The sequence below is a fragment of the Thamnophis elegans genome, chromosome 6 (assembly GCF_009769535.1).
Source record: "Thamnophis elegans isolate rThaEle1 chromosome 6, rThaEle1.pri, whole genome shotgun sequence".
Lineage (NCBI taxonomy): Eukaryota > Metazoa > Chordata > Lepidosauria > Squamata > Colubridae > Thamnophis > Thamnophis elegans.
The window spans coordinates 5572954-5584266 of NC_045546.1; positions in this window are offsets into that span (position 1 = coordinate 5572954).

The following is an 11313-nucleotide window of genomic DNA, read 5'->3' on the forward strand; positions in this document are numbered from 1 at the left end:
ATATCCACCCCAATCTGATTACAAAAGTTTTATTTAAATACATGATTTAATATTTATTTAAAGCCGGGACGCATATGCCATCTGGAGCTGACACGAGTGCTATGGTCACCACTTGACTGGTTCTGTAATGAAAATATTCCTCTTTTTTGGGGGGTGGAAACTGTGATTAATACCGAGCATCCGATGTGCTCTGATTCTAAAATTGGTGCGGAGCGGTTGAGTTTCCATTGTTGGTCCTAATGAGCGATAATGATTTGATGCATGATTAACTGGGTTGATAGCCAGTGCTTAGCAAGACAGATATCCCCTGCCATTCAAACAGGACACTCATAAAAATTCTGCCATCTTCTATTTTAAAATGACAGGTAAGAAAGATCACCTTTGTTTCCAGCACTCGCAAACAATGGAATACTGGAATGCTGCAAGTGATTTTGGTCACCATACTACCCAAAAAAAAAAAATTTGAGACTTTGGAAAAAGTTCAGAGAAAAACAATTAAAATGATTGAAAGCTGGAGACTAAAACATATGAAGAACGGCTCCAGGATTTGGGCTTGGCTAGTCTAAAGAAAAGAAAAATTAGGGGTGACATGATAGCAGTATTCCAGTATTTGAGGGGCTGCCACCAAAAAGAGGGGGACAAATTATTCTCCAAAACACCAGAAGGCAGGACAAGAAGCAATGGATGGAAACTAACCAAGGAGAGAAGCAACCTAGAATTAAGGAGAAACTTCCTAACAGTGAGGACAATTAACCAGTGGAAAAAGTTCACATTCATAGGTTGTGGCTGCTTCATCACTGGAGGTTAAGAAGAGATTTGACAGCTATCTATCTAAAATGGTATAGGGTTTCCTGCTTGAGCAGGGGGCTGGACTAGAAGACCTCCAAGGTCCCTTCCAGCTCATTCATTCTAACATATATCTAGTCACTCTCCTGCCCTCCCTCCCTCCCTCCATTCATTCTATTCAACAGAGAAAAAGAACAAGGGCACACCCATTGCAGCTAAAAAAAATGAATAAATTGAAAATTGAGAATGCTCATTTTGACTCAAGTAATATTAATGTTAAAAGAACTGATTTAGTCATTCTGTTAGTTTTGGGTGGAGGTGTAAAAAAAAAAACCCAAAAGATTATCTTCATCTTTTAAAATTAAACAAAGTTATTATCTAGTAACGGTAGTTCTTGAGTTGCGACAACAGTAGGGACCAGAATTTCAAATAGCAATAGCATTTATATACCACTTCATAGTGCTTTACAGCCCTCTCTAATCGGTTTATAGAGTCAGCCTCTTGCCCCCAACAATCTGGCTCCTCATTTAACTGACATCGGAAGGACGAAAGACTGAGTCAATCTGCAATGCCGGTCAGGATCAAACTGTTGGCAATCGGCAGAGTCAGCCAGCAATGCTGCATTCTAACACTGTGCCTCCATGACTCCTTCCTGACTTACTTACTTCCCTCCTTCCTTCCTTCCTTCCTTCCTTCCCTCCCTCCCTCCCTCCCTCCCTCCTTCCTCCGCAATAGCTCTTAGATTTATATACCACTTCATAGTGCTTTACAGCCCTCTCTAAGCAATTAACAGTCAGCATAGTACCCCTGCCAATCTGGGTCAACATTTTGCTGAATTCGGAAGGCAAGAAGGCAGAGTCAAACCTTGAGCACTCAGGATCGAACTGCTGGCAGTCGGCGGAGTCAGCCTGCGATGCTGCATTCTAACACCGTGCCTCCACAGCTCCTTCCTTGTTTCTTTCCTTTCTTCCTTCCTTCCTTCCTTTCCTCTTTCCTTCCTTCCTAATCTCCACCCTGTCTCTTTTTTCCTCCCTCCTTCCTTCCTTCCTTCCTCTGCAATAGCTCTTAGATTTATATACCACTTCATAGTGCTTTACAGCCCTCTCTAAGCGATTAACAGTCAGCATAGTACCTCCGCCAATCTGGGTCATCATTCTGCTGAATTCGGAAGGCTCGAAGGCAGAGTCAACCTTGAGCACTCAGGATCGAACTGCTGGCAGTCGGCAGAGTCAGCCTGCAATGCTGCATTCTAACACTGTGCCTCCACAGCTTCTTCCTTGCTTCTTTCCTTCCTTCCTTCCTTCCTTCCTTCCTTCCTTCCTTTCCTCTTTCCTTCCTTCCCAATCTCCACCGTCTCTTTTTTCCTTCCTTCCTTCCTTCCTTTCTTCCTTCTTTCCTCCCTCCATCCTTCCTTCCTCCGCAATGACTCTAAGATTTATATACCACTTCATAGTGCTTTACAGCCCTCTCTAAGTGGTTAACAGTCAGTGTTGTAGCCCCATCAATCTGGATCCTCATTTTACCGACCTCGGAAGGATAGAAGGCTGAGTCACCCTTGAGCCAGTCAGGAAACCAGCTGGGAAGTATATTCGCCTTCATCCGTATTTTTATGAACTTAGCTAGCCTAGATTGTTGTACAACTGATTTCTTAACAAAGGAAGAATACTTGTAGCTAAGACTTTCAAAATTTATAGCAGAATTGGTCTCCAGATCATGAGAGCACTCCTTAGTTAAATAGGTTTTATGAACTTAACTAGCCCAGGTAATTAAGTTAGATCTTGGAGGTCTTCTAGTCCAGCCCTCTGCTCAAGCAGGAGACCCTATACCCAGTGGTGGGATTCAAATCATTTAACAACCAGTTCTCTGCCCTAATGCCTGGCTGGGTAAGCATGGTCGGATGGTCACGTGACTCGATGGGCATGGCCAACTTGACATCACTTATCACACCCAATCAGGGGTGGGATCCTACCGTTTAACAACCAGTTCGCTGAGTGTGCGCTTCGCATGTGTCCATGCCTGATGCGCGCTGTGCACGCATGCACGGTTTGCAGACAACTTACCTTCTGCATTACTGCTGGTGAGGAAAACAGCTGAGGTGCAGCAATCCACTCTCCCACACCGATCAGCTGGGCTTCGGGAAAGGAAATATAGGTGAGTATAGTGCAGGAGCGGGCAGGGGACCCATTTCCAAGTCAGAGTGAACTGGTTTCCTCCCAGCTGATAGTCGGAGCTACTGGTTTGCCCAAACCACTCCAAACTGGTCCAAGCTGGTCCAAACCAATAGAATCCCACCTCTGCACCCAGCCCTGCCTCCCAGCCACTTGTGTCAAAGGCCACAACAAGGTAGAATTCCCCTCTGTATTTATTTACTACTACTGAACATCCAAAATGGCCTGAGAAATGGCCTGACAAAGGACCGAAAAACAGCCTGATTAAAAACATGGCTCCAAAAATGGGTGTGGGTGGGGCCAGCCAGTGGTGGGATTAGCCGGTTCCCTGAACTCGGCATAATTTTAACAACCGGTTCGTCCAAACCGGTCCGAACCAGCTGAATCCCAACCCCAGCCTATTGTTGCAGCAGATTGAGGTTTGTAATCTACTTACGAAAGACCAGGACTTGAGACCACGAAGGTGAGAGAAACAGGTTTATTTGATGCATCGAGTTCAGCGTGTTCACACACCAAAATCTGAACTGCCTGGGCTCTGCCCAGGATGCTACTTTTATGCCGTGTTCCACACTGTGCATTCTCAAGGCGTTTCCATACACGAGACAAGCATGACATTTCAAAAAGGGGAAGTTCATTGTGGAATGCTACAGAGAAGTACATAGGAAAAATACAAGAGAGAGAAGTTCCTATAACGTCTTAAGCTGTCAGCAGTTTTTACCTCTGTTCTATCTCTCACCCACCTCTGGCTTCCTGTGCCCCTCCTTTACAGGGTCTTGCCACACTGTTCAGCCCTATTTTTAATACTTATGAGGAAGTTGGAGAGAAAAGTTCACTCCAGCTAAAAGTCAACTTTGGAACTCCAGGGCACTAGAATGAAAAGCCAAGCTAATATGAATTTATAAGGTCCATTCTATTAAGACCACCTAACCTGGCCAGCCACTGGTGGGTTTACCTGTGCAACCCCTCCTGCATCACTATAACCATTTCAGACAAGTGGCTGTCCAGTCTCTTCTTAAAAACCTCCAGCGATGAGATGATCATGCTGTTGTTTGAGTTCCGTTCTCAAAGGTCAACTTCTTTCCAGGTCAACCAGGATTCTCTTCCCGCCCTTGCTGTCCTTCCTCCCGTTTCTTCCCATTTCTAGAAGGTGGCGCGGGTTTTTTTTTCCTCAGCCACCGATGAGATTCCGTCACACGGAAGGCCAGCCTGATAACTTGTAAGGAGCTACTCTTGCAGATGCTACCTTCGGTCCTAATTGATGTGTCATTAAACTTGGAGAAGAAGAAAAAAAACTTTCCTGCTCTCCCGACAGCTGTTCCGGCAAGCGGTAGGCTGAGAAAGAACATCATTAAGCCTAATTAAGGAAAGAGACTGAAACATAAGGAGAAGAACCTTTTTCTCCTCAAGATGAAGAGTCTTCTGCGTAGACAAAAAAAAATGATGATGGCTCATAACTGACCCCATCGAAGCATCAGGGAGAGGCAGATGTTCCACTGACTGCCGACAGGAATAAATGCCAACTTGTCATCGTATCCCAGGCACAGCCTCCAAAGCTGTTGATCTGCCCCTCCTAACCCGTTGCATGTTTGCCATCTGCTCAGATGTTTCTCCTTGTTCTCCCCTTCCTTGGGTTTCCGACACTCAACGTTCAGGAGTCAAGGTGTCAGGGTTCCAAATAGCATCCAAAATTAAAGCAGAATCCAAGGCAAAGTATTGCTTAAAGTTCCAATTTATTAAGAGAGCCATGTTGGCACATCTGGAAAAACCTGAATCTGAAAGCTTCCTGGTTTCCCACACCCAGTTGAAAGTTCAAGATCTTGCCCCCACACCCACAAGTCCATCACATGGTCCAACCTTTCACTGCCATGCTGGCAGTTCCACCCACCTGGTTCCGGTCAGGTGCAGAGGTGCGAAGATAAAGGATGACCTTGACTTCCCAGAAAGAATGTTGTTATGGCTACATAGCATCTAACTCCATACAATCCCCCCTCCCATTTTCCCACAATAGAAAATGTATAGTAGAAGAATAGAAAGTGTTCCAGGCCTAACGTCCAAAAGCAAAATGACTGCAGGCCTGACATGAGGCCTTCCTGGATGAGTCATTCGTCCATGACTTCCTGTGTACTTGGAAGTGATGCAGGAGGGGTTGCACAGGTAAACCCACCAGTGGCTGGCCAGGTTAGGTGGTCTTAATAGAATGGACCTTATAAATTCATATTAGCTTGGCTTTTCATTCTAGTGCCCTGGAGTCCCAAAGTTGACTTTTAGCTGGAGTGAACTTTTCTCTCCAACTTCCTCGTAAGTATTAAAAATAGGGCTGAACAGTGTGGCAAGATCCTGTAAAGGGGGGCACAGGAAGCCAGGCATGGGTGAGAGATAGAACAGAGGTAAAAACTGCTGACAGCTTAAGACATTATAGGAACTGCTCTTTCTTGTATTTCTCCTATGTACTTCTCTGTAACATTCCAAATGAACTTCCCCTTTTTGAAATGTCATGTTTGTCTCGTGTATGGAAACGCCTTGAGAATGCACCGTGTGGAACACGGCATAAAAGTAGGATCCTGGGCAGAGCCCAGGCAGTTCAGATTTTGGTGTGTGAACAAGCTGAACTCGATGCATCCAATAAACCTGTTTCTCTCACCTTCGTGGTATCAAGTCCTAGTCTTTCGTAAGTAGATTACAAACCTCAATCTGCTGCAACAGAAGGACTTTGTGGACTTCCTTGAGAGCAAAAACCAGAAGAAAACCAAACCTTTTATTTCCATCCATGGTCAGCTAGAAGCATCAAGATACCATCACCAGTGAAATGGAAGGTCATTGATTCTCTTCTTCTGTCAATATTTTCTTCCAAGTCCCCAAAAGATGCTTTTTCAAGAGGCAACTGGACTTTCTGTTTTTTTTTTTCCGTTGAAGGTGTTTCACTTCTCATCCGAGAAGCTCCTTCAACTCTGCCTGGATAGTGGGGAATGGAAGGATTTATATTCTTTGCAGCCATCTGGTCATTAGCACTCTGAAGGGAGGTGTCCATTGAGATCACTTGGGGATTTATCTGCAAACCAGATGATTGCAAAGAACTTAAACCTTTCTATTCCCCACCATTCAGTTAGAAATGAAGAAGCTTCTTGGATGAGAAGTGAAATGTTTTCCAGGAGGAAAGAACAAGAAAGTCCAGTTGCCTCTTGAAAAATCACCTTTGGGACAACCGTGACCTGGATATGACTGAGAATCTCTACAGACTTTTAGCTCTACAGTTTGGGGTGAAGACCCTTGGAATGGGGTGGGAGTGGGAATGGATTTCCAGAGGGGAAAATTGCAGACTACAGTTAAGTTTACGTTTAAGTTTAAGTTTTATTTTATTTATATGCCGCCCTATTCCCTAAAAGGGACTCAGGCAGCGAACAACTTAAACGGGAAGGGGAAACATACAAGTACAAAATAGACATTTAAAATGACCAACAACCACGCCTGTCGAGAGGGGAAGGGAGCTCATCAACCCCAGGCCTGCCGACACAGCCAGGTTTTAACGGCTTTTCGGAAAGCAGGGAGAGAGGTGAGGGTCCGAATCTCCGCGGGGAGTTCGCTCCAAAGGGCCGGAGCTGCAACAGAGAAGGCCCTCCCCCGGGTCGTAGCCAGATGGCATGGGCTGGTGAATTGGAACCCAGAGGAGGCCGACCCTGATCTAATGGGTCTTTGGGAGGTAATACAGGAACCATTTGCACCACTCAGGGGACCCTGAAGACACAGATAAAACCTCCAAGTGGCCTCAACGACCCTCTAAAAGGATGCAAATGACCAGCTGTCTGCAGGGAATATAAATCCTTCAGCTCCCCACCATCCAGTCAGAGCTGAAGAAGCTTCTTGGATGAGAAGCGAAACATCTTCAAAGAAAAACCAAGAAAATCCAGTTGCCTCTTGAAAAAGCACCTTTGGGACAACCAAGACCTGGATGATGGAGAATCTACATAGACATTTTCTTCCAAGTATTATTTGGAGAAAGTCCATATAGTTTTTCCAGTAGTAATGTATGCCCGTGAGAACCGAAGAATTGATGCTTTCAAATTAAGGTGCTAAAGAAATCTTTTGAGAGTCCCTCGGACTGCGAGGAAATCCAATCAGTTGATCCTAAAGGAAATCAACCCTGACTGTCCGTTGGAAGGACAGATCCTGAAGTTGAAGCTCAACTACGTTGGCCATTGAATGAGAAGGAAGGACTGACTGGAGAAGAACCTAAGTGTTAGGTAAACTCCCCGTTGGGAGAGTGAGTGCGTTCAGAGAAGCGTTGTGAGAGTTGTGTTGGAGAACACACAAACCAGCATACAGAGACACTGCAGTTTAAATAGGCTTCTACTTTCGTGGAAATGGAGGTATCAGAGTCCATCAAACAGTCCTAGTCATACATGGATAAGACAGTCAGTCATCAATGTCTTTCAGTTAAGGGATAATCCAAATAACATAGTCCAGTATCATATAATCAGTTCGGTACTCAAAGTTTGCTAGCAGTTGCAAAACTTACAATAGCTCACGACACTTTCTAACAGCCAGCTTCCAAAAACACTCAGATCAGATCAGCCCAGCATTTAATGAACAGAGAGCTAACAGTCATTCTGGCTCCCTCTTATGGCCAATTGAGAGAAACAGCAACCAATCACATTTTACAGCATGATTTAAAGAAACAGGTACAGCATTGCTACATGATTTATATATTGCCAACCCAACCGCTAGATTGTATTCCTAAGTCTAAAAGATGATCCTATCACTTTTTTCAATGATGTTGTAAGTTTAAATGATCGCTAAGTGAATGGCTATAAGTTGAGGACTACCTATAACCATTCATTTTTGAATTTTACAATCTCTACTATCAATAACAGGGACGCGGTGGCTCAGTGGCTAAGACGCTGAGCTTATCAATCAGAAAGGTCAGGAGTTTGGCAGTTCGACTCCCTAGCGCCGCATAACGGAGTGAGCTCCCGTGACTTGTCCCAGCTTCTGCCAACCTAGCAGTTCGAAATCACATAAAAATGCAAGTAGAAAAATAGGAACCAACTTTGGTGGGAAGGGAACAGCAATCTGTGCTCTTTCAGCGTTGAGTCATGCCGGCCACATAACCACGGAGACATTTTTGGACACCTCTGGCTCTTTGGCTTTGAAATGGAGATGAGCATCATCCCCTACAGCATGTGCGGGGGAATCTTTACCTTACTATCAATAAAGGAGAATATTTTTTTCTTTTTTGGCTGTGGAAAGAGATTAGATCCAGCCGAAGCGGAGCGTTTATCTCCAGCCATTTCTTCTCAGCTGCCTTTTTTTTTTTGGCAGCCCCAGACAGGCTAGCCCCCCCCAGGACAAAACAAAGTTTTTTCAAGCTAGAATTGATACGGGCGGGTCCCACCCCTGTGAGATTTATGCTTTCATTACTATCGTAAATACCAGCACCATTCGTCTTAGAGACTTCTTTGTCTAAATAGACCTCAAAATGGCGATTTCTCTCCGTGGATGATTGATGTACTTAGCCGGTTTTATCTTCCTGCAGACCGCTCCTTAACAAAATAAACTCTTCTTCTTTGGAAATAGAGGGGAGCGAAGCTCTGCTTACTTGTTTATTTATTATGGCACCCAAGTCAAAGAAGCGTCTTGCTACAAATGTGTCTAAAGAATTTAAACAATCTTTATTGGAAACACAGCCTTTGTCTCCTATGCCCTCTGCTGGAGAACTTTTAACACAGGAATATCTCTTTAAAATGCTTAATGCTTTTAAGAAAGAAATTAGGGAATTTGTATTGGAATTATATGATGATTTAAAATCTAAAGTTAATCAAATGAAGGCGAATACGTTTGCAGCCGTGTCTGCCCTGACAGATTACTCTGCTGAAATGGAGAACAAATTGGAAAGCCTGGAGAAGGCTAATTCTAATTTGACTACCAATATTCAAATTTTACAGCAAGAAATTAGAGATAACGAAAAACAGCTTATGATGATAAATTTTAATAGGAAGGCATCTGCTATAAGAGTCAGAGGATTCCGTGAAAAGGAGCAGGAGAATTTGAAACAGACCTTTGCTGAAGCCTTCAGCCATGCGCTGGGAAGCCCGGGACTTAACTTTGACTGGCAGATTCGGAAAATCTATCGCCAGAACTCATTGATAGCGGAACAGTGACAGCTCCCGAGGGACATAATTATACATTTCTCTACAAAAGAATCTAGAAATGCGATTGTGCAAAAGCTTCATAATAACAGTTTCCGAGTTGACGGCCAGGACCTGATTGTTTTCAAAGATATTCCTTTTCAGATGCTGAAAGCAAGAAGGGATTACGCCTTTTTAACTAAGGAGCTTAGGAGTCAACAGATTCGATACAGATGGGAGGTCCCTGCCGGTATCACGGTTACATTTGAGAATCAAAGATTTCGTCTTAACTCTGTTTCGGAGGCTCAAGATTTCTATTGTAGGATTCTGAAGGCGGGACTTCCTGACGCGCTTGGAAGAGTGGAGAGACAAGCGGAAGGGGAAGCCGAGCGGCTGGCCTTGTGGCTGCAAGATGGAGGGGGTAGCCCCTCCTCCCTCGGAGAAGCAGAAAAACGGAGATCGAGAATCTAGACATTTCAAAATGCTTGCTAAAGTTGAGGACTGAATGGGGGTTTGAGACCTCTCTCCGGTAGAAAAAGCGGACTAATTTTTATCAGAAGGGAAAGCTGGGTGAAACTACTTTGAGCTAGATTTTAAATTAACGTTAGCATAAATTTGATAGTGGTAAACATCAGACAAGCAATGGATGAGGGTAAAATTCACGTTGTTTAAAGCTTATTAATGACTTTTGCTGAAAGTATTATTTGAATATGTGGAATGATCCATGCTATTTAACTTTTATTTGAAGGGAAAGTTGGTTGAAATCGCTCTGAATTACATTTTAAACAAATGCTAGTATAAATTTGATAGTGGTAAATATCAGACAAGTAAGGGATGAGGGTAAAATGCATGTGGAATGAACTACGTTATTTGTGGTAAACATCAGACAAGCAAGGGATGAGGGTAAAACTTACGTTGTTTAAAGCTTATTAGAACAGAAAGCCGGTTGGGATTATCTTAAGATAAGTGTAAAAAGAATGCGGAATGATTTATGTTGCTTAAACTTTGTTAGAAGGGATTACTTTAAAATAGAAGGTTAACTGACTCTTGCTGAAAGTATTATTTGAATATGTGGAATGATCCATGCTACTTAACTTTCATTTGAAGGGAAAGTTGGTTGAAATCGCTCTGAGTTATATTTTAAACAAATGCTAGTATAAATTTGATAGTGGTAAATATCAGACAAGTGAGGGATGAGGGTAAAATGCATGTGGAATGAACTACGTTATTTAAATCCTATTAGAAGAGGAAGTCAGTTGGAATTATCTTAAGATAGAAATTGATTCCTGTGTAAAGTAATATTTGATCTACGCTGTTTAATTTTACTAAGAAGGGGATTTTGAATTACTGTTTGAAAAGGGGGTAAAGAAAAATCATTTACGCTGTTTAAATTTTACCAGAAGGGAAAGTTTGATTACTTGTCTGTAAAGTTATATTTGAATATATGGCATGAACCACGCTGCTTACATTTTATTGGAAGGGATCATGAGGTTTAGGAAGAGGAACGGGAGAATCTACAGAAGGTTGGGGTAAATAGCAAAGAAGTAAGAGACGAGAATAAAATATAGATAGAATGATTTATACTATTTAAGCATAGATAAAGATGGGGGGCTGAGATCAACACAAAGAGTGGTTTCTTTTTTTTCTTTTTTTTTCTTTTTTCTCTTTTCTCTTTTCTTTTCTCTTTTTTTTTTTTCTCCGTTTTTTTTTTCTTTTGATATATTACTTTTATTTTTTAATCCATATGTATACAAGATATTTTAGACAGAAGGTAGTGCCAGGTGTGGGCCCTGGGAAGTCGGGAGGATTAGGGATGGGGATTTGTGGGGGGTGGGGTGGGGGGGTGTTAACATAGTCTTAATAAGAACAAGAATGTATTTATATACGGTGGTTTTTTTTTTCTTTTTTTTTTCTCCCTTTTTTTTTTATTTCTTTTTTTCCTTGGTTCATTTTACTTTTATCAGATCAAACAACACTCGAATAAAGGCATACACCAAGGAGGGAGGTAGAGGGAAAGAAGAGGGAGGAGTAAGGAAGGAGTAAGGGGAATGTAAGGAGGGTGTCCGGGGAGTAAGGGGAGAAGGAAGGTTTGAGGGGAAAGGGAAGTAGGAGGGGAGTGTTAGAGGGAGAAAGGAAAGTTGGAGGGGGTAGATGGGGTGTATGGAGGATGAAAGGGTTAGGTGGGGTTGGGAATGATGAGTTGTGTTTCCTTTTTATTTGTTCGTTTTATTCCCTTT